General features: G+C 42.8%; 1 protein-coding gene and 1 long non-coding RNA gene across 9 annotated transcripts in view; one reads left to right on the top strand and one right to left on the bottom strand.

Annotated features, from left to right (window-relative positions):
* USP7 (ubiquitin specific peptidase 7) overlaps positions 1-26,363 on the top strand; it is a 145,284-nt gene that overhangs the window by 42,346 nt on the left and 76,575 nt on the right. Inside the window, exon 1 of one of the 8 annotated variants that reach the window (XM_039491156.1) lies at positions 16,880-17,011. The exons of the other annotated variants lie outside the window; for them this stretch is intronic. The gene's annotated coding sequence lies outside the window, so the exon portion shown is untranslated. Of the gene's footprint in view, positions 1-16,879; positions 17,012-26,363 lie in introns of those variants that run through there. 8 annotated transcript variants of the gene reach the window in all.
* LOC120373166 lies at positions 1,839-26,353 on the bottom strand. The gene is made up of 3 exons (XR_005585421.1): positions 25,958-26,353; positions 24,515-24,725; positions 1,839-2,048 (listed from the first exon to the last, which is right to left on the bottom strand). It is a non-coding gene; the product is annotated as an uncharacterized LOC120373166 (long non-coding RNA).

Raw genomic sequence — 26,363 nt, 5'->3', positions numbered from 1 at the left:
AGTGGGGTTTTGGGGGAAATCTTCTGAATTTATCTGGCTGAGTGTATCTGATACAAAGTTCATTAAAGTCAATAGGAATTGTACACTTGATTTATATAGGTTTTGGATTTGGCCCAAGTGTTAGGAAACAAAATCATATTGTGACTGCTCCTTGGATTAAAGAGGGCTTCATAGTGGAGTGCTAAGTATATTAATAATTTAGTCAATCTAGTGAGAAGGTGAGTTAAGAGATGTTGACAGGTGTTTACAGAATTATGAAAGGTAAAGGGAAAACTGATTCTTCCCTTTTAAAAAACTCTTCTATAATACAAGATCAATGGGTTATTCTATGAAGTTAGTGTAGAGGTTGTTTGTAAAACTCACTGCTTAAAAAAAAAAAGACTGGCTGAATTTTAGAAGGACTCAATAATTTTTACGACACACAGTAGTATTCATAGTCTGGTCCTGTATCTTATGCCACACTGTACACCTAGGTTATGGGTCACTAACCCCTGCAAACTGTCTTCCTTGGCTGCTCTTTACAATTAGGAAAATATCCCTTGGGTTTTTTTATATTCTATTGTACATTAACCTCAAATATTTCATCTTCAATCTGTTTGATTTTTGTACCACCGTGCATGATTGTTACAAAAAGGCAGATGATTTTGAGATTCAGGTGAACAACAGTTATTTTGTTAACCTAGAAAGGCATTCTGTTTATAGTAGCATTTGAGGACCTTGGTACTGCGGAAAGGATGTTGCGCTCTTTCCCATTTTTGTTGGGGATAGAGGTGACTTTAAAATCTTGATAACTGGCTGGCCTACTACACCCCATGCTAATATCTGGCACTTCATCCAGCAACAATGAAGTAATGAAGTGATTGAGTTGATATTTTTGCTAAATCATTAGCAATAAAATAGTTTACAGCATGAGAGTGTTTATTCTTGGTACACTTCTGAGTTAGCCATACTGTTGGCTTGGAAACTAGTTGAAATTTCAAAAGATAAGTTCGAAGTAGTTTCAGCTACTACACCTGTTTTTCAATTTCCCTACCAATTTTTGTGGTTTTGTAAAACACATTTTCCTTTTTTTTAAGTTGTTGCTGTTGGAAGTCTCATACTGACAGAGGAAACTAGTACCAGTTGTACAAGGCAAACAGCGAAACTGGCTATATACAGTGTTTTCAAACGCACAAATAATTTTCTCATTGTATAACAGAAATGGCAAGAGTTCCTGACTGAAGTAAAGAAACTAAAATGAAATCTTCCCCCAATTTCGTTGTTACTATAATCTTAGGATCGCTTGTAACATTAATACATTTCTGACATAGGTACAACTTATATTGCTAGCATCTCTTAAAACCCCTATAGTGAATGGGCAATTCACACTTCTCAGGTATTAATTCAGGCCCTCTGCAGACTCAGGGAGACATCACAGATTTACATTTGTTTCACATTTTGAAAGCAATCATAAGATCTAGTTTTTTTTTTAATGAAAGCTTAGATTCTGAAGCATAATTGTGCACCAAAAGAAGCAATTGTATGGCAATTTAACTGCTGCATGAGATGCTGTTTATTCATCTGCAAACTGAGGTAAAAGTTGTCAGATATTGTGCTTCAAGGTGTAAGCTAACTCCCTTCAGGGGTTGGGATGGATTTTTTACTTCTTGTTCCATATATTGTGCATAATATTGTATAATTGGTTAGTGACATGAGGTATCTTCATATTTCTGTGCAGCATCAGATAACTAGCCATGACCACGTGTGTTGAACTGGTGTTTTATTCAAAGAATGCATTAGAGCAAAAATATTTGTCTGTCCCCCACCCCCTAAAAAAATAATATTCTGGTGTTAGCAGCTAATGGTGCATTTTCTTCACTTTTTATTTATATCTGTTGGGAACAACTGGAATAATGATATTTCACTGTTAGTCTTCTGTTTCTCCTTGCTCAGGCCTCTCCTCTTCCCAGCTTGGTTATTGTTCCTCACATTCATGCTTCATTCTGGCTTTCAACTTCTTGGATTTCCATCCTTGGTCCCAAAAACAAACTAGAACAATGCCTGGCTGTCTAAATCAAGGACAAATAGCATGAATGTATATTCCCAGGCAGGTAGTAACCATAAGCAGATGTTTCAAAAAACATGCTAACTGGGAATTAAAAATGGGAAAGGACAGATTAACTAATCTGTACAAAGCCAAAAACTGGAACTATTTGATGCAGAAGCATATTCTAAAAATAAAAAGTCAACATAGAATATTTGGTAACATTTGTACATTTTCAAATTTACAGCTTCAATAAGTTATAAATGTAAAGATATTCCCCTCACCACCACAACTGTTGCCTTTTTTTACTTTTGAAAGATTACTGTCAGATTTGAATATATGCATTTAACTGATGTCTTTTTAAACAAATTGTATATTCTGTTCACGTTTCAACCCATTTTATTCACCCAGACTCTGGAAGTTATTGGGCTTTGGTTTGCAACCCATGAGTTAGTCATGACCTCCTTATTGCTGAAGCTTAGTGGAGAGACATGGGATCAGTTATTGATAGACACTATGTAGTAAAAACAACGAGGAGTCCTTTTGGCACCTTAGAGACTAACGCATTTATTTGGGCATAAGCTTTCGTTGGCTAGAACCCACTTCATCAGATGCATGGAGTGGAAAATACAGGAGCAGATATAAATACATGAAAGGATGGGAGTTGCCTTACTAAGTGTGAGGTCAGTCTAATGAGACAGTTCAATTAATAGCAGGATATCCAGGGAGGAAAAATAACTTTTGAAGTGGTAATGAGAGAGGTCCATTTCAGACAGTCGATTTCAGGATTTTAGAGAGTCAGGGTGATATCTTCTATTGCACCAACTTCTGTCAGTGAGAAACACAAGCTTTCGAGTTTACACAAAGTTCTTCTTGGGGTCTGGGAAACGTAGGCCTTGGCTACACTTGCAAATTTGCAGCGCTGCAGCAGGGTGTGAAAACACACCCTCTCCAGCACTGCAAATTGGGGTGCTGCAAAGCGCCAGTGTGGTCAAAGCCCCAGCGCTGGGAGCGCGGCTCCCAGCGCTGTACGTTATTCCCCACAGGGAGGTGGAGTACAGACAGCGCTGGGAGAGCTCTCTCCCAGCGCTGGCGCTTTGACTACACTTAGCGCTTCAAAGCGCTGCCGCAGCAGCGCTTTGAAGTGCAAGTGTAACCAAAGCCGTAGTTAGAATGCCACAGCTAAATACAAGGTGGAACAGATTTGTTTAGCATATGTAGTTAACACATATTTCAGAACACCATTCAGGATGAATTGTTAACTGGTCACTTCACTTTGAATGGTTCCTTGAAGTATGTGTTAACTACTTATGCTAAACAACCTTTTCCACTTTTCAGAGTAGTAGCCCTGTTAGTCTGTATCCGCAAAAAGAATAGGAGTGCTTGTGGCACCTTAGAGACTAAGGGCTTGGCTACACTTGCAGATGTGCAGTGCTGGGAGTTACAGCTGTGTTCGTACAGCTGTGTAGAGAAAGCGCTGGTGTGTGGCCACACTCACAGCTACCAGCGCTGCAGTGTGGCCACATTTGCAGCATTTGTAGCGCTGTTGGGAGTGGTGAATTATGGGCAGCTATCCCAGCGTTCAAGTGGCAGCAACGTGCTTTTCAAAAGAGGGGGGTGGGGTGAAGTGTGACAGGGAGCGGGGGAGAGAGAGAGAGTGGATTTTTGGAGCTGACACTTCAGCTCCCTGCCTTGCAAAATCTGAAAATTTCCTCGACCCCTCATTCACTCTTAACTGCAAATAGCCTGCAGACCAGATAAGCAGCTGCTCCAACAGACTCCCTTTTTCCCCCTCCCCCCGCTGTTTCTCTCCTCAAGCAAACACTCATCCCCCTGCCTGCCTCATTCACAGCAAGGTAGTGGGTTATCTCAATTGATTATTCACAGTCAGTTACAGATTGATCACAGCAAACAAGAGCTGTGTTTGTTTTTTAGATAAGCAGCTCCCGGAGCCCTGAGTTCACAACAAAACAGAGAGGCATCATAACAAAACAAAGAGAGTAATTTAGTTAAAAGCATTCTGGGATATCTCCTAATACCCTGGAGGCCAATAACCGTCAAGTGTGGCCACACACCAGCGCTAGCAGCGCTGCATCACCAGCGCTGCACTCGTTATACCCCAAGCAGACCAGGTGTACAGCCAGCGCTGCAGCCAGGGAGTTGCAGCGCTGGATGTGCCTTGCAGGTGTGGACAGTTACTAAGTTGCAGCACTGTAAAGCCTCCACCAGCACTGCAACTCTCCAGTGTAGCCAAGCCGTAACAAATTTATTGTAGCATAAGCTTTCGTGGGCTACAGCTCACTTCGTCGGATGCATACCATACACATTATAAGGAGAGTGATCAGTTAAGGTGAGCTGTTGTCAGCAGGAGAGAAAAATAACTGTTTGTAGTGGTAATGAAAATGGCTCATTTCCAGCACTTGACAAGGAGATATAAGGAACTGGGGCGGGGCCGGGGGGGAATAAGCATGGGGAAATAGTTTTACTTTGTGTAATGGCCCATCCACTCCCAGTCTTTATTCAGACCTAATTTAATGGTGTCCAATTTGCAAATTAATTCTAATTCAGCAGTCTCTTGTTGGAGTCTGTTTTTGAAGTTTTTTTATTGTAATATTGTGACTTTTAGGTCTGTAATCAAGTGGCCAGGGAGGTTGAAGTGTTCTCCAACTGGTTTTTGAATGTTATAATTCTTGATGTCTGATTTGTGTCCATTTATTCTTTTACGTAGATACTGTCCAGTTTGGCCAATGTACATGGCAGAGGGGCATTCCTTCTGTATTTTCCACTACATGCATCCGATGAAGTGAGCTGTATCCCACGAAAGCTTATGCTGCAATACATCTGTTAGTCTCTAAGGTGCCACAAGTACTCCTATTCTTTTCCACTTTGTATTTAGCTATGACTTTCTGACTACGGCAGGGGTAGGCAACCTATGGCATGTGTGCCAAATGTGGCACGCAAGCTGATTTTCAGTGGCACTCATGCTGCCCGGGTCCTGGCCACCGGTCTGGGGGCCTCTGCATTTTAATTTAATTTTAAATGAAGCTTCTTAAACATTTTAAAAACCTTATTTACTTTACATACAACTATAGTTTAGTTATATATTATAGACTTATAGAAAGAGACCTTTTAAAAACGTTAAAATGTATTACTGGCACGCAAAACCTTAAATTAAAGTGAATAAATGAAGACTTGACAGACCACTTCTGGAAGGTTGCCGACCCCTGGACTGTGGCTTTGTCTACACTGGAATATCGTTGGCAAAACTTCTGTCATTCAAGGGTGTTTAAAAAAACACCCCCACAAATGACAAAAGTTTTACCGACAAAAAGTGCCGGGGTGAACAGTGCTTTGTCGGCAGGAGCGCTCTTCCCCCCCCCCCCCCAACAAAGCTGCTGCCGCTCATGCCGGGGGAGTTTTTTGTTGGCAGGATAACTCTCTCCTGCGGACAAACAGCAGCTACATTGCACACCTTTTAGCAGCATGGCTGTAGTGGCACAGCCATGTCGTTAAAAACTACATGATGTAGACAAAGCCTATGTTTCCCAGACCTGAAGAAGAGCTCTGTGTAAGCTTGAAAGCTTGTGTTTCTCATTGATAAAAGTTGGTCCAATAAAAGATATTGCTTCACCCCCTTCTCTCATTGGTAGAGAGACTCAGTGCCTCCCTTAGGAGAGGGCAATGTTTTGGCATTCCGCTAATGAACAGATGTTGGACCCATATTAAAGAAACCATCTCTTGATCTTGATAATATCACAATTTATTGCTCAGCATTGTGACATTCATGGGGTGGGGTGGGGAGGGAGAGGGGGCGGAGATTGTTTGGAAAGTTATGTTGAAACAGCTATAGATATATGTGGAACCTTAAATTTCCAGGTGCCCTTTCAGTCCTGGGTACACTACAGAAATTGCTCTGGCCTCTTTGGTCCCTGATCTTCTCTTGATGGTAGATAATATCCATACTAGTTCTTTAAGACATCTCAGTAGCCTTTGGGCAGGTCTAAACTTAAAACGCTGAAGTGGTGATGCTGTAGCACTTCAGTGAAGACACTGCTATGCCGATGGGAGATTTTTTTCCTCCATTGACATAGGTAATCCACCTCCAGCTGTGGAGAAGCCCACCCCTTGACATAGCTCTGTCTACAGTATACCTCTTGACATAACACTGTGGCTTAGGTCAATATACTGCGTTGTTCAGGGGTGTGGATTTTTCACACCCACGAGCGACGTAATTATGCCAATGTAAATTTATAGTGTCGACCCGGCCTTTGGTACCATGAACCATGAGGTATTATCACGAATGCAGTCCCTGGCAGGGGTAGACAGTCTTGTCTAAGTGGCCCTGTTTTGTTAGTATTACGTATCTTTTTCCTGTAATTAATATATGAACCCATGGCATTTTCATTAAATATGTGTTACAAACTGAAAGAATAAATAAATAAAATAGACTCTACAGCATCTTAGGAAAGGAGTAGAACTTTGAGTCTTAGGAGGTATGTCTAGCAAAAAAAATGTACTTATGGCCCTGTTGACCTAGTTCCAAGAAACGCATTAGAGATCGGCCATCTAACAAAATTTCAGCTACACGCTGAATCAATGAAACTGTCCTAACATTAAAAAAATATATAATTGAATGCTGTCTGAATGCACACCATTTCTGTAAAACAAATCCTGAAACAGATCAGCCTCTTGAAATCTTTATTTCCCATTTCAGTTCCTTTTTGCAGCAGGACTCTGCAGTATCCAAATATAGCCTGTGCGGCAGAGCAGAGGGCAAAATTGCTTGTTTGTCCAGTGTCCCAACCGAACATTGGTCAGGACGCGGGACAAACAAGCAAATATCGGGACAGTCTGGTCACCCTAATACTAAGCATAGGTACTTCAGTTTGTTTTTATGTAAATATTTTAATCTGGAGTCATTATCCCTAATTTTAATCTAGATATTCCCTTCTTTTCCATATTGGTGTCTAAATTAGCTTCTTATTTGATATTCTCAGTCTTCACAGGCAGAGTGAGTAAAATCCCAAGGTCACTTTCAAACTTGATTCTGTTGCATGCTAGAACTTTATTCTGTCAGCTAAACCATGTGTCTATCTTAATAGATTTTAGTTTAAAAAAAAAAAAGATCCACTGGTTTATGAAATATCTTAGACCACACACAGTGTCTAAGAGGCCATTGATGAAGCAGGTTAACTTTTTAAATTACATTCAGCCCTGGCAAACTAGAAGATTTATACGTGTGTGAGAAATCTCAACATGTATTTTAAACGTGGACTTTATGGTGCTTTTTTTTTTCTTTTCTTTTTTTTTACACTGTTAGTATCATGTTCTAAGACCAGATGGTAGAATTGAAAATTGGCTCAGTACTTTCATAAGGTGCAAATAGCCAGTAAGCAGATCATTTAGTTATTGTGGCTTGATCTAAATATTAGCCAGAGATTATTTGACCTAATAGCTATTAATTGTCATTCTTCCTTTTAGCAAACCTAGGAATGGTTAGCTACATTAATCACCAAAGCAAAGGACTGGTCCACAGCAGAAATAGCCATAACTGTATGAAGATATTACTGTTGAGAATAGATATACGTTTGTGTTCTTTGATGTGTCAGTTATAGTTAATCTTTGTATAAGAAAAGTTTTAAGAGCAAATATAATTGTTGAATTAATGTAGGGCTCATTTATACCATAGAGATGCATTTTGTCATGGAAAATTAGCTGCCGCTTAAATATTTTTAAGCTGTTTTTTGGGGAATGCGTAAGAAAGCTGTTGATTTTATATCCTATTCATAAATTATGTTTTTGAGGGGGCATGTAAATCCAGTAACTTGTGTCTCTGGCATAGGTTACAATTTTTAATGCAATATTATAATCAGAAGTTTGAAAACATTTGGTTCCCATTAAAAACATTCACTTGATTAAAAATTATTTGTAAAATGATGGCTATTAACAAAAGTTATTCTCAGTGGATATTATGTTTATATGGTATTTATATACGTTTTAATCTTTTTTGGATAAACCAATTATTTCATCACTCACTGCCTTGTTTTCTCTTAACCATCACAGTATCATTAACATGCGTTTTGACACACTGGTGAAAAATGCCACCTTTTGCTTGCCCGGGATGCTTAGAGGTGGATCATCATGGCTTGGAATTCTCAGTTTTGTCCTCCTCAGATTGGTTAGTTGTAACTCATGCTGCCTTGAATTGAATGTAACCACTGCAAAAAGGCTTAAACCCTTACCGTACATACCTCGTTAACAACTAAGTCTGATATATACAACACATTTCATGAACTGCACTTATTCCCCATTTATTTCAGAGCAGAGCTCGAAATCCATATTTTAATCTATAAGTTACTTAAATGAACTAGGACCTAGATACCTCAGAGAGGACATTACTGTCTGTGATGCCCTGTGCCTGCATCTTTCCTAAAATGACAGTGCTCCACAGAGATGATGAAGCTATATAGGCTGAGATTCTGACTAATGAAAACTGGGAAATAGTATTGTTGGCAGTGGGATTTGTCAGTAGAGATCGTTTGAGCCAAACTCGTTTAGTGTTCAGATCAAGGTGTAGAACTCATTTTTTTCCCCAATTAAAGCCTTTTACTTAGGGTATAGCTACACTTGCGAGTTGCAGCGCTGCAATTAGTAAGTGTCCACACCTGCAGGGCACATCCAGCGCTGCAACTCCCTGGCTGCAGCGCTGGCCGTACACCTGGCTCAGCATGGGGAATAAAGATTGCAGCGCTGGTCATCAAGTGTGGCCACACACCAGCGCTGTTATTGGCCTCCAGGGTATTAGCAGATATCCCAGAATGCTTTTATAAATTACTCTCTTTGTTTTGTTATGCAGCCTCTCTTTGTTTTGTTGTGAACTTGGAGCTCCGTAGCTCTGTTGATCCATTGATCCCGGAGCTGCTTATCTACAAACACAGCTCCTGTTTGCTGTGATCAATCTGTGAACAATCAAATGAGATAATGAGGCAGGCAGGGAGTGAGTGTTTGCTTGACAGAAACGGGGCAGAGGGGAGAGAGGGAGTCAGTTGGCTGCAGGCTGTTTGCAGTAAAGAGTTAAGGGTAAGGGATCGGGAACATGTTCTGATTTTTCAAGGCAGGAAGGTAACACACAGTGTTGGCTCCAAAAATCCACTCTCTCTCGCCCGCTCCCTGTCGCACTACGCCTCACCCCACGCCCCTCTTTTGAAAAGCACGTTGCTGCCACTTGAACCCTGGGATAGCTGCCCATAATGCATCACTCCCAACAGCGCTGCAAATGTGGCCACACACCAGCGCTGGTAGCTGTGAGTGTGGCCACACACCAGCGCTGGCCCTGCACAGCTGGACGACCAGCGCCGCAACTACCAGCGCTGCAGATTTGTAAGTGTAGCCATACCCTTAGAATGAATGCTTTTGTTTTGTTTTGTTTTTAAAGTGTGTGTTTCTTGAATACTTTAAATTCCTGCTCCTCATTTGGAGGTCGGAAAAGACAAACCCCTTTTTGTTCTGGGTTTTGTACTCTTTAATTTTGTACAGTATTCCTGTTGCTATGTTATCTTTACTATACCAAAAAAACCTAATGGATGTCCAACAAAATCCTCTTGCAAGATTCATGGTCTGTTTAATCTTAAAACACATTAATTTTTTGTACATTAATTTTGAGCATGTACATCCATTGTATTTTGTAAATGTTGATTGTGATTGTTCAGGGGGGCATTGCAGAAGGATTCCTTCTAAAGAAGTGCATAACTTTAACATAGTTAATACAGGCCTTGTCTACACTACAGGACTATTTCGAATCTACTTAAGTCGAATTTGTGTATCCATACTAAATACACAAATTCGAACTTCTGAGTCCACATTCACGGGGCCAGCGTCGACTTTGGAAGCGGTGCACTGTGGGAAGCTATCCCACAGTTCCCGCAGTCCCCGCTGCCCATTGGAATGCTGGGTAGAGCTCGCAATGCCTGCTGGGGGAAAAAATGTGTCGAGGGTGGTTTTGGGTTAGTGTCGTCATTGAACCGTCAATCACGCCCTCCCTCTCTTCCTTGAAAGCGCCGGCGGGAAATCTGTTCGCGCCCTTGTCTGGTCGGTTACAGCGCGGACGCCACAGCACTGCGAGCATGGAGCCCGCTGCGATCATCGCTGCACTTATGGCCGTTGTCAACTCCTCGCACCTTATCATCCACCTCTTCCACAGTCAGATGCTGAGAAACCGGGCGAGGAGGCTCCGGCAGCGCGGTGAGGAGAGTGGCACAGACCTCTCAGAAACCAGGGTACGCCGGGCAGTGGAGATCATGGTGGCAATGGGTCACGTTCATGGTGTGGAACGGCGATTCTGGGCCCGGGAAACAAGCACGGACTGGTGGGACCGCATAGTGCTGCAGGTCTGGGATGAAACAGAGTGGCTGCGAAACTTCAGGATGCGTAAGGGCACTTTCCTTGAACTCTGTGACTTGCTGGCCCCTGCCGTGAAGCGCCAGGACACCCGGATGTGAGCAGCCCTGAGTGCGCAGAAGCGAGTGGCCATAGCCCTCTGGAAACTTGCCACGCCAGACAGCTACCGGTCAGTAGCGAACCACTTTGGCGTGGGCAAATCTACCATGGGGGTTGCTGTGATTCAAGTAGCCCACGCAATCGTTGAGCAACTGCTCTCAAAGGTAGTGAACCTGGGAAACGTTCAGGTCATCATAGATGGCTTCGCTGCGATGGGATTCCCAAACTGCGGTGGGGCTATAGATGGGACTCACATCCCTATCCTGGCACCAGCCCACCAGGCCAGCGAGTACATTAACCGAAAGGGCTACTTTTCCATGGTGCTGCAAGGACTGGTGGACCATAGGGGACGTTTTACCAACATCAATGTCGGGTGGGCGGGCAAGGTTCATGACGTGCGTGTGTTCAGGAGCTCTGGTCTCTTTAGACTCCTCCAGGCAGGTACTTTCTTCCCGGACCACAAAATAACGGTTGGGGATGTGCAGATGCCTACAGTGATCCTCGGGGACCCAGCCTACCCGCTAATGCCCTGGCTCATGAAGCCCTATACAGGCGCCCTGGACATAGAGAAGGAACTCTTCAACTACCGGCTGAGCAAGTGCAGAATGGTGGTGGAGTGTGCTTTCGGACGTCTCAAGGGGAGATGGCGGACCTTACTGACTCGCTCGGACATCAGCGAAAAGAATATCCCCGTAGTTATTGCTGCTTGCTGTGTGCTGCACAATCTGTGTGAGAGCAAGGGCGAGGCCTTTTTGTCCGGATGGGATGTTGAGGCAAATCGCCTGGCTGCAGTTTACGCTCAGCCAGACACCCGTGCCGAGAGAATATCCCAGCGGGAAGCGCTATGTATCTGGGAGGCTTTGAAAGCAAGTTTCCTGGGAGAGCAGGGTAACCTATGACTCTCCACTTGCTTTCAAGAGAAACTGACCCTGGGCCTGTGTCTGTTTGTGTCGATTTCGATCTGCGGCTACATGCCGCGTTCTCCAAGTTTCCCCCACTTCCAAAGCACGTTTTAAAGCAAAGTAATTGTTACACTCATTATTAATAAATCTTTGTTTTACTTTGCATTTCTGTTCTGGTGTTGAGACATGGATGCATACTGTGCTGGGCACGGTGTGCACTGACGTACAGACCGCTTTCTCCATAGAGGACTGACATCCTCCTGCTCCTACATAGGTCTCTGGGGTGGGGGACGGCTGAAAGTGGTTCTGCATGAAGGGGAGGGTTTGCAGGAAGGGGCGAGTGGTGCCTTCTTTGCATCCGTTTGGATGACGGCAGTGGGCTGCGGGTTTGTGCGTAGGAAGGGGTGATGGGTGTGGGAGAAGGGTGAGTATCTGTCCGTGGATGAGGGCTCTTGTTGGGGCTCAGGGCAGCGGATAGGCTTGTTGATCCGTTGGAAGTGCATGGTAAGGGCAGCCTGCCTTTACATTAATGGCGTGGCAGGCGCTAGGACCCGGGACAAGCATACACATTACGGAATAACCAGGGGCAGCATACACAACACAGAATGACCCTGGTGCCTACTGACTGCAGTGTGTGTGTGCCCCGCAGTTGATCCTTTCCCCAAGTCTGTACCCTGGTACTGTAGGCTATACCGTGCAAGTATGAAACCCCTGTCCACCCCATACACCGAAAAATCCTCTCACAGGAAAGACATGACCGAAACAGTGATTAACAGCAAACATCTTGTATTAATCTAATAAACAGTGGGGGGATGAACCTTGGATTTGGGACTGGCTGAGCCTATAAGGGAAGCACTTCTACAAATTTCTAACGTGAGAAGTGCGGGGTACATGGTCGCTCTGCTCTGGTTCAGTGACAGTTCTCACGGCCCCTACCGCCCCTCCGTCTTGTACTTTTGGGTGAGGGGGGGCCAGGACTTCTTGGCGGAGGAGGGCGATTGCAGAGACACTGCAGGGGGGCCCTGTCCTCCAGCCTGCGGTCCTGCAGGACATCAACAAGGCGACGAAGCGTGTCCGTTTGTTCCTTCATGAGACCAAGCAGCGTTTGGGTGGTCTGCTGGTCTTCCTGCCGCCACCTATCCTCACGTTCCATGAGTGTGCGATGCTGCTCACATAGGGTCTCCCTCCAGTGTTTCTGTTCTGCAGCCTCTGCTCGGGAGTTCAGCCATCAGTTCAGCGAACATCTCGTCCCTAGTCTTCTTCTTTCGCCATCTAATCATTGCCAGTCTCTGCGAGGGGGATGCCGGGGCAGTCCGGGAAAGAGCCGAAGCTGTGTGATGGGGAAAGTTAGTGATTTCCTTGAACAGATACATTTTTGCGAACAGTGAACACCGTCTAGTCAATTTCTATGAACAAGACCGTACCGGGCAACAAGTCTCACGTGGTCTCAAGAGAAGCACGACATTTTGGGCTACGCTCTGATTGGCTGCGGCATTGCACAGGAGAGCGGAGAAGTCGGGAGAGATAGCTGAATCCGTGAGCAGACAGTCCTGGTAAGCCTTACAGTACATTATGCTTATCAGTTAACGGATAGCTGTGCCCTCCTGCTAAAGGCAATCTGGAAATCAGATACTATGACCCTTTTCCAGCCACTCCCGACACTGCAGGGGAAAGATCAATGTATGGTTTTCCTCTGTGGCCTACAGCACGTGGCTGCTAAGCGAGGGGCTTTGTTATGCAAAGTATAAGTAAACCATTAAGAACAGTAACTATTCGCTAATTGCCCTAATTAGATGCAGCACTTCATGAACGAGATTACCCTGAGGCGGGTCTCTCAAGTACAGAAAGACAGGATGTTAAGGGAAGCACTTCACCGACCGGGACCCTACGCGGCCATGCTGGTTGAGGCGATGGTTCCCCTGTATCTACGGATGTTGTGGCGTGGAAGAGTGTGCTTCACCGGAGGACCAAATAAGGCACCTCTTCCTAGAAACCTCCTGCGGAGGGTATTTGAGGAACTTTTTAACGAATTTGTGGAATTGTCCATGGAGGACTATTGTTCCATCCCAATCTGTGTGGACCTACTGTTCGTATAGTTTCCCGTTAAAAACTTTTAGATATAGTATTTAGATATAGAATTTCTATTTTTTGTATACATGTTTTCGTACAAATAAATGTTTTCTTGTTTATACGACTTACCGCCTGATCCTTCCCCTGACTCTGAGTCCGGGTAAACGGCCGGGGAGGGTTGGTAGGGGATCTCTGTGAGGGTGAGGAAGAGATCCTGGCTGTCAGGGAAAGCGGCATTGTGTTCGCTGTCGCCTGCGCCTTCCTCCACGGACCCTTCGTCATCTTCACCATCGGCGAACATCGAGGAGGAACTGTCCTGGTTCACTATGCCATCCACTGAGTCCACGGTCACTGGTGGGACAGTGGTGGCAGACCCACCGAGAATGGCATGCAGTGCCTCGTAGAAGCGGCATGTCTGGGGCTGTGCCCGAGCGTCCGTTTGCCGCTCTGACTTTTTGATAACCTTGCCTCAGGTCCTTGACTTTCACGCGGCACTGCATTGCATCCCGGCTGTATCCTTTCTGTGTCATGGCTTGGGAGACCTTCTCGAAGGTCTTTGCATTACGCTTGTTGGAGCGCAGCTCCAACAGCACAGACTCCTCGCCCCACACAGCGATCAGATCCTGGACTTCCCGGTCTGTCCATGCTGGGGATCTCTTTCTATTCTTCAATTGGGCTGACTCCTCTGCTGGAGAGCTCTGCATCGTTGCAGGTGCCGTGGAGCTCGCCCCGATGTCAAAGCAAGAAATGAGATTCTAACTGTCCAGACAGGAAAAGGAATTCAAATTTTCCCGGGTCATTTCCTGTGTGGCTGCTCAGAAAATCCAAGCTCGGACTGCTGTCCAGAGCGTCAACAGAGTGGTGCAGTGTGGGATAGCTCCCGGAGCTACTAAGTTCGATTTGCATCCACACCTAGCCTAATTCGAGCTAGCAAGTGCGAATTTAGCGTTACTCCACCTGTCGGGGTGGAGTACCAAATTCGAACTAAGGAGCCCCCTAGTTCGAATTAAATGGCTTCCTGGTGTGGACGGTTGAGCGATTAGTTCGAATTAACGCTGCTAAATTCGATTTAAGGTCCTAGTGTAGACCAGGCCACAGTGTAGGCATTGCTATTATTTAGCAATTGGTGTGTCACTTAATACATGATACTTAACTTGAACAGTCCCTACGTACAGAGATCCTTAGAGAGGAAAATGCTTCAGGAACACATAGTTCCTTTAGACATCAAATCACTGAATTTTACTTTGCACACATGTAGCTGATTCTTTGAAAATGACTTTAAAGTGGACTTTAAATTCCAGGTTTGCCTGTATCCTTGCAAAACTCAAAATTCAAATGATCTTTTTCCTTGCAATCCAAGGACAAGGATAACTTCAAGATTACTAACCTTGGAAGCAAAGTTTGTAAAAATTGGATCAGACCCTATGTCAGGATTAGTTAACAGATCTATCTGATTATTGTTTTAGTATTGCCTGCTATTTAACTACTATTGGCATAATTTGTGACAAAGTGCTTTTGCTTTTAGTGGGATTCTCAACTGGAAGAAAATTGTCACAAGGGCAGAAGATGGAAGGGTGAAACACACACATCCTGTGGTTGGGAGTAGCACTAGGTGTGGGAGCCTGAGGCTGATGAGACTGGCTGCAAATACATTCCATACATCTTATATGCTTCTCAGTAGGGATTTTTTTTCTTGATGTGGGAAGGAAATTAATTTAGCTACATAGATTCTGGTTCTCTGTTTAGTTTGAGTATAAAGTGTTAAACATTAGTGTAAGAGGAATTTTCTTTCATTGTTAGCATCCTTTATATTATAGGATTTATAGGAAGTTTAAAACCAGGAATCCTGCTTGTTTGCCTCTTTTCTACATCTGTTAAGTTTTTAGTCTGTTTATCAAAAGCCTCCTGTGCAGACACTGATACAAATGTATGTGTATTTACTAGTTAGTTTTGTCAGGATGTCCGATCAGATTGCAGTGTGTACTCTATATAATATTTCCATATAAAAATGATTAATCAGTCTGATTCTGCCTTCCATAATAACGTTTTTCAGATATTTAGTATATTGTATTAATTAGGACTTGGTCATTAACTGGGAGTTACAAGAAAGCAATAACTTGCTTCAAAAAGAGCAGTTCCCCTGGATACCTATATTAATAGATTGTTGAAAGGCCTTGGCATACAATGTATGTAAGAGTAAGGCCTGGTTTACACCTCAAACTTAGGTCAACCTAACTGATACATTCTGGGCTGTGAAAAATTTCATGCCATATGCCACAGTTAGGTTTACCAAGTCCTCACTTTGGCAGTAGCTAGGTCGACAGAAGAATTCTTCTGCTGACCTAGCTCTGTGTAATCAGGTGTGGAAAAACCCCTTCTGTTGCTGTAGTGAGCGTCTGTGCTACGTAGATGAAGCTGCAGCATTCAGTTCAGGATTACAAAACCGGTTTATAAGATGACTCAACTCACCATTCCTTTCTTCGTAATCACGTCAGCTGTGCTCCAAATTTGGTTGTCGATAATTGCTATAGTTACGCTACAGGAGTCATTTTACTTCTATTATTGGGCCAAGAACATCTGTTTATAAAGTCCTAATAGAAGTAAATGTCTTTAACCCAGTGTCTTTCAAAATGTGGGATGTATGGCTCCGGACTAACTGGATGGATGGATAGACCTCTCAATTATACTCCAGAGTCTCAGCTTTCATTTACTATAACAAAAAAAGCCTTTAGCTGTTACAGTTGCAAAGAAAACTTTCAAAGTGTGAAGCAAATGTAACTGATCCAGAGAAATCTGCCTGAGTTTGGAGAGAGCCGCAGTCCTGAGTTGTGAACAGACCTGTTCACTTCAGTGGGAGCTAACTCCAGTGCCAGTGACGAACCTTTAAATGCAAACTATTTCACTGTTCATCAAACCATGGCAGAAAGAAGAGGGGAATACAATATTATGGAGCTCCACACTAGCAGTTTTCAAAGAGCAAAGGGTTAGGCTTTGTCTACACTGTACTTTTGTTGGTCAAACTTTTGTCATTCAGGGGTGTGGCTCCCCCTCCTCCCTGCCAAAACAAAAACAACCCACCAAATGAAAAGTGTCGGTATGGACAGCGCTTTGCCAGCAGGAGAGCTCTCCTGCTGTCAAAGCTACCACCTCTCATTGGGGGTGGATTTATTTTGTTGGCGGGAGAGCTCTCTCCTGCCGACAAAGAGCAACTACACTGCACACCTTTTAGTGGCATAGCGGTAGATTAAGATCTTGGAGATATATATATATATATATATAGCGCACCATTACCACAGTGTTGTCTGAGTGCCTCACAATCTTTAATGTATTTAACTTCACAGCACCCTGTGAGGTGGAGAAAGTACTATTATCCCTGTTGGACATATGATGAGGCACAGAGGCTAAAGTGACTTGCCCCGGGTAACACAGAAAATCAGTGGCAGAGCAGGGAGTTGAGACTGGGTGTCCCAATTTCCAGATTAGTGACCTAATCATTGGACAGTCCTTTCTGAACATCAAGGTGAGATGATGGGAGAGGTGTATGTGTGTGAGTGAGACAGTGTGTGTTTGTGTGATTGGTTTCATATTCCTGAAGCAGGTCTAAGCTTTCAGAAGTTTGAGAAACACTATTTAACAGCGTGGCCACAACTTATGCTTGAGCAGAAGATGATCACTGATTTGATTAAACTTTTACTCTTGTCTTTGAGAGAAATAGATCTCATCTGGGGGGGGAAAAAGACCATTATGTACATTTAGAGCCCAAGTCTGCCCTCAGATAGGTAGATTAAACATCCAGTAAAGTCAACAGTGGGAATTTTGGTCATGTAATCTAGGGTAAATTTGGACATGACTTTGATAAAAGCCAACTGTTAGTGTAAAATTACCCCTCCAAAAATAAATAAATAAATTGGGGCTTTTTGATATCAAATACCTTTTTACATCTCTTGTTACAATTGTCTGTTCCAGAAACAGAAATTCTGCAGCAACTCTGTTTTTTTCCCCTCCCTTTTTTCTTTTAAAGTAATGCAGACTCAGGATTGAAATAAATGCCTGAACATCATCTGTACAATGAGTATAAAAAAACAGACTTCAGAGATTTTGAGTTTTCCTGAAAATCTTTCTATTATCTCTAGGTTGTCTTACATCATAAAACTAGTTTTAGAGTTTTCTAACTTCAGATATTGGCCTTTGAAACATGCATTGTTGTCCTTGAGTTTTGTGTGTTAGGAAATTGATCTGTTGCTGACGGTCAGTGGGAGATGTTTGGTGTTTAAGTGCTAGTGTGGACAACACAGTTTTCCAGCAAAGTTGCAAAATTTATGATTGGGACTTGAGTAAAAAAGGATCTTAGATGTTCACTATGCCATTCTTATGGTACTCTTTCCTAGTGTGAACAAGGCTTAACGGTTTATACTGTAAGATGGGTTTAAAAGTTAATAACACAGTTTGTACGTATGGTTCTACAAGTATGGAACCATGCTAGAACAGTTACAGAATCTCTGAGATAAGTAACCTCAAATACTGTTTTGACTCCACTGCGACAAATTACCGTTCCATAAATAAATTAGCGTATATACTTGATCATAAGCCAGTTCGTTTATAAGCCGCCCCCCCAAGATGCATAAATAAAAATGGAAAATTTTTATAACCCGTTCATAAGCCGACCCTATAATTCAGGGGTCAGCAAACTTTGGCTCCAAGGCCATCAGGATAAGCCACTGGTGGGCCGAGATGGTTTGTTTACCTTGAGCATCCGCAGGCATGGAGGTAAACCTAAGTAAACAAAGTGTCTTGGGCGCCAGCTGCTTACCCTGATGGGCTGGGACAGCAACTGGTGGGGAATTTTTTTGGGGGGGACAAGCTGGGAGTCAAGGGAGTAACCCCTGTGACTACCCCCCACATGAACCCACCCCTAGCCCGGGACCCCCATACTCTCCCCTTCCCACCTTATCTGGGGAGGGCCAGGGGAGGATGTCTCTGGCCTGGCTGGAGCTGCTCTGGCAGGCTGAGCAGCGCGGCGTCAGCCTGCTCTGGCAGGCCAGACCAGGCGGCGCGGCTGCAGCATGTTCCAGCGAGGTGGGCCAGGCGGCACGGCTGCAGCATGCTCCAGCACCCGGGCAGTGCAGCCACAGCCTGCTCTGGGGGGCGGGGCCGAGCGGCATGGCTGCTGCCTGCCAGCCCCTGAGCTGCAGGTGCTTCAGAGGCTGGAGGGAGAGCAGTGTGGGAAGAAGTGGAGAGACTCTGGCCCCGCCTCTTCCCTTCTGGCTCTGCTGCTCTCCTTGCTCCCTCTGTTTGGGGGAGGGGCTGTGTCCCACCTCTCCCTCTCTATACCTGTTCATAAGCCGACCCCCATCTTTGTGCTTCCCTTTTTTACTAAAAAAAAATTAGGCTTATGAACAAGTATATATGGGGAGGGCCAGGGGTGGTGTTCTCAAAGTGGTGTTATGTGGATGCGCTAAATATCTTTTGAAATCTGTTTCACTGAGTTTTGAAACCATGTCCAGAACTCATTTATTTTTAAAACTAGTATGTACAAATCTTAATGACATTTTAACTTATATTAAATAATTTAAGTATTGCTATTACCATTTAAATGCAAACCTTCCCCTGCTTATACTCATAGCAAACATCCAGGTATTATGCTAATCAATATTTTGGGGTTACCCGTGTCAACTTGATGGTCCATTTGATATGACATAAGAAGGAGACAGATGACTGAATGCTCAAATAGCTGAATCTCTGATTACAAGGAATTCCGCTGAGTCAGAAAATCAAGATATATGCTGTCCTTTTAACATTTTAAAACAGTGGGAGAAATGGTGCAGCTTTGATGGGGTTTAGTGGTTTTCAGTAATATCTTGTCAGCAGCAAGTCAAGATTACTTACTAAATAGCTTTCACTGACTCTCTTTGGTTCTTAACTGGGTATGTAATCAAATAAAATATAACAGTAAGGTTGACCTGGAAGGGGGAGAGAGTCACTGCATATCTTGTCACAATTAAAGTAGCCTTGCTCCTTCTGGGTGGTATCAGTCTCTCTCTCACTGTATCAGAAGGTTTGTTCTTCCTCTTAAGTACCCCGCACTTGCTCTAGAGCTTTGCCAAACTGGATAATGGCAGTTTGCTCTACCTACCAATGGTTGTTGGGCAGAGCCTGGCTTTTGCTATTGCATAGGTAGGTCAGTTATCTAGTAAAGCAGTGAGAACGTAAGGAGGGATGTGGTACTGTAAAACACATCACTTAGGGTGTTGTCTGTAGGCTTGGACTAATTATACCTTTGCTGAAGGCAAGGCACTATCACATTATCATCTTTGGAATGTTCATAGGCAAGACTTAAGAATTGTTAAACCTCTACAATAGCCTTGCTGCTTTTGTAGCTATGTCTGAGAAGAGAATAGTGCAAACCTAATAATTGCCATGTAGGTCACAAGGTTTTTTTGTATGCCTTTAGATGGTTAGGCCAAGGATGGTATTTTAGCCTCTATCACAGTGGTCCCCATACAGTGGGGTGCAACCCTGGGGGGGGGGGGGCACAGAGGAACATGTGGGAGGGATGCATGGCGAGGTCTGGGCCAGCCCCCACAGGGGGTGGGGTGGGAGCTCCACCTAGCCCCACTCTGCCCCCAGATCAGCTCCAACTGCAGCTCCACTCTACCCCCAGACCACCTCTGGCCCCAGCCCAGCTCTGCTCTCATTCGCTTTCCTTCCCTCTCTCCAGCTCCGCCTCTAGCCCCAGCTCCGCCCCTATTCTAGTTCTGCCCCAAGCTCTGCCTTCAGCCCAAGCTTCTCTGCTGAGGAAGCCTTGGCCGTGCAGTAATGGAGGAGGGGTGCAGACAGATTCCATTACTGGTAAGTGGGGAACACGACAGGAAAAGTTGGGGACAACTTCTCTGTCATCACCATGTAAGAAAATAATTGGTCAACAATATTATTTTTCACTTTGGATTCTTCCAAGGACTGTCAGTTTCCCGTAATTAGCCACATGAGCCAAGTTTGCACTAGAAGGTAAACTAGTGAATGATTCTTAGCAGCGGGCTTCTCTGTTTATTATTGAAAATGGCTTAGGTGCTGGTGTAGAGTGGACAAAACAGTTTTTCATTACCATTTCTGAAAGCATGACTGAGACAAACTATTTCTGCAAATTAAAGTAAAAGATGTTTATATCCACTGTAGAAAAGTTCTGATATGTAGTTGAGCCAGCTAGATAAGTTTGTGCATCTAATAAAACCTTCTGTTAAAGAAAAATGCACACAAATTCTGTTGTCTTGTGAACAGGACATAAGACTTTTAGTTGCATCTACAGCTTACAAATCATATTAATGTATAAAAATTGGTTAAAATGAATAAGATTTCAATATATCCAGAGACTGCCTCAGCAAAACTATAAAACTGTGCAAATGACAAATTAAAAAATGTTTATGTTCAGTGTTCATACCAAAGTGTTTCAGATAAACATTTCATTTATATAAAGCCTAATTATCAATCATACAATGAGTTAAATATGTAGAAAGTTGGTAGTAGTTTGGCCAAAGTTTAATTAAAATATTTGGAGGGTAAGGACTTTAATGGTGGCCATTGGTCCACTGAATAATTGTGTGAATTTTGATGTTTTATGTGCTTCAACAAAAAGGGTGAGGCACATTTTAAATACAAAAAAAAAATAACAAGTAATATCTAGCTCTTTTATATAGAGCTTTTCACCCATAGAGTTCAATAAAAGGACAGTAGATTTTGCTTATTCACAGACCCTCGGTAGCCAGCAAGAAGTTGCTATTATCTGGCAGTTTCTAGTAACTGGAAGCAAGGATGCAGGGCTGTACCTTGGGAGGAATGCTGGGATGTGCTTTCCCTGACTGCTGCGCTGCAGGGAGGGCAGCAGCTAGGATGGTGGGTTGCAGTCTATGGAGAGTGAAAGTGCTGAGGCCCTGTGTGCACAGTATCTCTCCCTGCCCTCTCCATGGGCGGGACTCAGCATGTCCCAGTGGTTCCTTGGGTGCAGTGTCCCAGCTGGGCGTAGCCCAGAGAGCACAGGGAGAGGAGCCCTCCCCGCTGTAGTTCTGCCCACAATCTCCCCTTCCAACCCACAGCCCCTTACTTCCTGTTTGGTCCTTGATGCAGACAGGTTTCTGGGCTGCAGCCACAGAACAAAGTGCTGGGTTGGGCTTTGCGGGACTGCAGCCATGGAAGGCACGTTCCAGTGCTTCTTTCCTGCCTGCAGCCTCACAAACTTGCCTGGGGCCTTTCTTCCAAAAAAATGTTAACATGCCATGCCATTGCCTATATCCAAATACCATTAACGTCAATGGGACAGGATTGATTCCCAGCAAAATGTTGCTGTTAACCAGAAGTTGTTAGTGTCCAGGTTGCTTCTTTTTAAATTTCAAATAAAGATAACTCTTAGTGGGAGAAACTCTCAAATACATGGATTAAAACTGAAGTATCTGAAAGGTAAACTGTTTTTCTTCTATATTGTTTAAATATCAGAGACTTGAGTTAAATAAAGGCTTACTCCTGAGTCTGTTACATCTAGTAACGTAGTCACGATGCTGGATGTGTGACATTATTCTTTATGTATTTTACACTAGTGCCTACAGACCATATTGTACTAGGTTAGGATTTGGCAACCTTTCAAAAGTGGTGTGCCAAGTCTTCATTTATTCACTCACATTTAAGGTTTTGCGTGCCAGTAATACATTTAATGTTTTTAGAAGGTCTCTTTCTGTAAGTCTATAATATATAACTAAGCTATTGTGGTATGTAAAGTAAATAAGGTTTTTAAAATGTGTAAGAAGCTTTATTTAAACTGAAATTAAAATGCAGAGCCCCCCAGTCCAGTGGCCAGACCCGGGCAGTGTGAGTGCCACTGAAAATCAGCTTGCGTGCCGCCATTGGCATGCGTGCTATAGGTTGCCTACCCTTGTACTAGGCAGTATACACACACAATGTGAAGATATGGTCCCTGCCCCAAAGAGCTTGCAGTCTAAATGTGAGAGACAACAAGTGGATACAACACAGGCGGGAAGCACAAGATAACAGTGGGATGACTGTGATTAGTGTAATAAGCAGTAATGACTATGGCATGTTACCTATCTGGTCATTGTTGAGTGTTTTACAGGTATGGCAGAGGTTATAGATAGCAAGTCTGATCCATTTTTTCTTTTACACTGTTAGTCCTTGTCCTGAAGTGCTTATAAGGTACAATCAGTGAAGCGATGATAATTTTTTTTTATGAAATAAAAAAAAAAGAGAGAGAGAGAAAAAAAAACGGGAGGGGGGCCAGGATAGGGAAGGAACAATTAACTAATATTTAGATGAGTTAAACATAGTCAATTCATCAAGGCCTGATGAAATTCATCCTAGGGTACTTAAGGAACTTGCTGAAACAATCTCTGAACCACTAGCGATTGTCTTAAAGATCTCATGGAGATTGAGGGAGGTCCCACAGAAATGGAGAAGGGCAAACTTACTACCAATCTTTAAAAAGGGAAAAAAGCAGGAACCAGGGAATTTATAGATCAGTCAGCCAAACTTTGATACATGGAAAGACACTGGCACAAATTATTAAACAATCAGTTTGTAAGCACATAGAGGATAATTAGGTGATAAATAATAGCAGGCATTGGTTTGGCATGATTTGTTCTTGACAAATGCATCTAATTTCCTTCTTTGACTAGGTAACCTGTAGCGAATGGAGGGAAGTAGTAGATATATCAATTTTAGTCAGACATTTAATACAATCCTAAATGACACTCTTATAAGCAAATTAGGGAAATATGGTCTACCTGAAATTACCTTAAGTGGTGTGCACAACTGGTTGAAAAACCATATGTTCAAAGAGTAGTTATCAATGGTTTACTGTCAGACTGGAAGGACATATCAAGTGGGGTTCTGTAGGGGTCTGTCCTAGGTGCGGTACTATTCAGTATTTTTTTAATTACTTGGGGATAATGTAGTGGAGAGCATGCTTATAAAATTCCCAGATGTAGATGTAGGCTGAGAGGGTTTTCAGGCACTTTGGAGGATGGGATGAGAATTCAAAAGGGACCTTGTTAAATTGGAGGATTGGTCTGAAATCAATAATTAGAAATTTAATAAAGACAAGTACAAAATACTACCCTTAGGAAGGAAAAATTAAATACAAAATGAGAAATAGCTCACTAAGCGGTGGTGCTGCAGAAGAGGATCTGGGATTTATAGTGGATTGCAGATTGAATGAGTCGTCAATATGCTTCACCAAAAAAGGCAAATGTCATTCTGGGATGCATTAACAGGAGGATAGGATGTAAGAAATGAGAAGTTATTGTTCTGCTCTACTCAACAATACTGAGGCCTCAGCTGGAATAGTTTTGAGTACCTCACTTTATGAAAGATGTGGACAAATTGGAGAGAGTCCAGAGGAAAGCAACAAAAATAAGAAGTTTGGAAAACATGACGTATGAGGAAAGGTTGAAAGAATTGAGTATGTTTTTAGTCCAGGGAACAGAAGACTTAGGTGGGACATATAAGACTTCAGATATGTAAAAGGTTGTCAGTTGTCCTCCATATCCACTGAGGATAGGACAAGAAGAAAATTGCTTAGTTTGATGCAGTGGATATTTAGCTTAAACATTAAGAAAAACTTTCCAACTAAGTACTGGATACCTAGGAAGGTTGTGGAATCCCTGTCACTGCAGAGTTTCTTTACAATAGATTAGGCAAACATCTTTCAGGGATGGTCTAGGTATACTTAATCCTGCCTCAGTGAGGAGAGTATGGACCAAATGACCTCTTGAGGCCCCTTCCAGCATACATATCTATGACTGTATGAAATCTATATACAAAGGATTTTTAAAATAACATTATACAAGCTAATATATTGTCCAGCTGCATTTTTCTTTTATAAATGTCTCTCCTCCCCCCCCCCCCCAAGTTTGCTTTACTATGAAAATTCTCTTGGAAAAATAATTACTCATGGAGTTTTTAGTTTCCCTGATAATCAAAAACTACATCATTGATCATCATGTGTATCTGATGGAAGAATTACCTGGCTGTGTATCTCCGTAACCAGAAAATGATTCCCTTTTACCACATTCATGACCCCTCTTTTTCCTTCATCTGAGAGCTGCCTCTTGGCTCGTAATTTTTCTCTGAGCATCCTCACCTGGAATCCTAGTCATCCTCTCTTGTAGCTTTCCTGTTTAGAGGATTATATCAGCCTTCAAATTCTGTTGCTTGTCATGGAATCAGAAAGAGCTCTGGAGTCGCACAGGAATGAAATAGATGTAAATGAAACAAAAGCAAATTGGCCTCTACATTGGTAATAAAAGAAAAAAACACTTTTTATTGTGTGTGCAGACTACATAGTTTTTTAAAGTCATGGATGTAATCTGTCCTAATAATTTTACCCTTAAGTCTACATCCAGACACAGATTTACAGCTATCTTTGCACCTGCATGTTCACATACTCCTTTTCTCTCCCACCCCATCTTTGTTTCCTTCTTTTATCTTGTACTTCTGTTTTCCTTAATGAATGTCTTAGGAGAATTACATTGTCTCTGAGGTGACCTCTGAAGAGTAAAAAAATTGTTCCAGTATTCCTTTTTTCATTTTGTTTTGCTACCATTCTTTTGAAGAATAAAACTATAGAACATAATTTTCACTCGAACAATGGTGTAGATTTAATTCCCATTTTCCTCTGTCCAATTGCTTAATTAAGAATTGTGCTTATATTCTAACAGCAAATAGGAACAAGTAATCACCACTGTGTGATGTTAGCCCATTATAAAGAGGGGGATTCTGCCAGTCCAGTTCCTGTCTTCATCAGGTGGACAACCTTCTAAGCTTTGTTTTGATCTCTTTTTAGTTGCTTAAAAATCTCTTACATACTCTTTTGTAAATTGACTGAATTTAGGGCATGGGCTTTTTCCCTTTAGGAATTGTGTGAATTATTTCTTACCTTCTGAGGGAGCAAAGGGTCTCTCCCTGCAGCTTTTACTCTGTTTAGGGGCACAGGAATTGACTCAAGTCTGGGGCTCCCAGTTTCCCATTTGCTTTTGCTTGATCAGGAAGTCAGAGCCTCATTTTAGAGGTTTTCGTAATGGCTTTAGTGGTTACTTTGCAAAGAGTATGTTAAACTAAAATCCTTCTTAAATTCCATATTTTGGTCATACTCATAACCAGCTCCCATAATGGGAGAGTTTTTGGTGAGAGGAGGAGAGGTGGAAAGTAGAACAGTGCTTGAAATTACCAGATACTGAATTTAGTGCTCATATGTCCCAAGCATTTGGGATTTTGGCTCAAGACTGTCGTTATAATTGTCAATCTGGGTTAGCAAATGATCACTTTAAGCAGTTAAAACAAGCATGTACACGTGTTATTCTCTAAACACGGTAGCTTTGTAAAATTTCAACAAATATAATGTCTGTGAAATTAAATTTATCTTCCAAATTAAAAAAAAGAATGTATTAAATACCTTAAGTAGCATTACCTGTTGGTTCCTTCAGGCTGCTGAAGAAGGACATAAGAGCAATATGAGTGTTTCTTTTCAAATGGTCCAACAAAACGTAGACTCTCAGGTAGAAAGTTAGACCTGGATTACATATTTTGCCGATAACCTGCTTATGCACACTGATACTGAAGAAGGTTAGCCTTTGAAAAACTTATTTCAGTCTCTAGTAATATTTCCTCAGCCTTTCTGTGTTCTCTCCTGCCACACTGCTTCAGGTTTTTGCTGTCTTGGGTTGTTACTGGGTTACTTAACTTGCTTTAGTAGACAGTGTTTACTGAAAGTTTTATTCAGCTGTAAGAACCATTTTTCTAGGTTAAAAAAAAACCATGCAGCTCCTAGGATCCTGCCTAACTGCTATGGAACCTTCAGGTTTCAACTGTCAGTT

Source organism: Mauremys reevesii, linkage group 10, assembly GCF_016161935.1.
Source record: "Mauremys reevesii isolate NIE-2019 linkage group 10, ASM1616193v1, whole genome shotgun sequence".
In the NCBI taxonomy this organism is placed as follows: Eukaryota; Metazoa; Chordata; order Testudines; family Geoemydidae; genus Mauremys; species Mauremys reevesii.
This window is presented reverse-complemented; position numbering and strand designations above follow the sequence as displayed.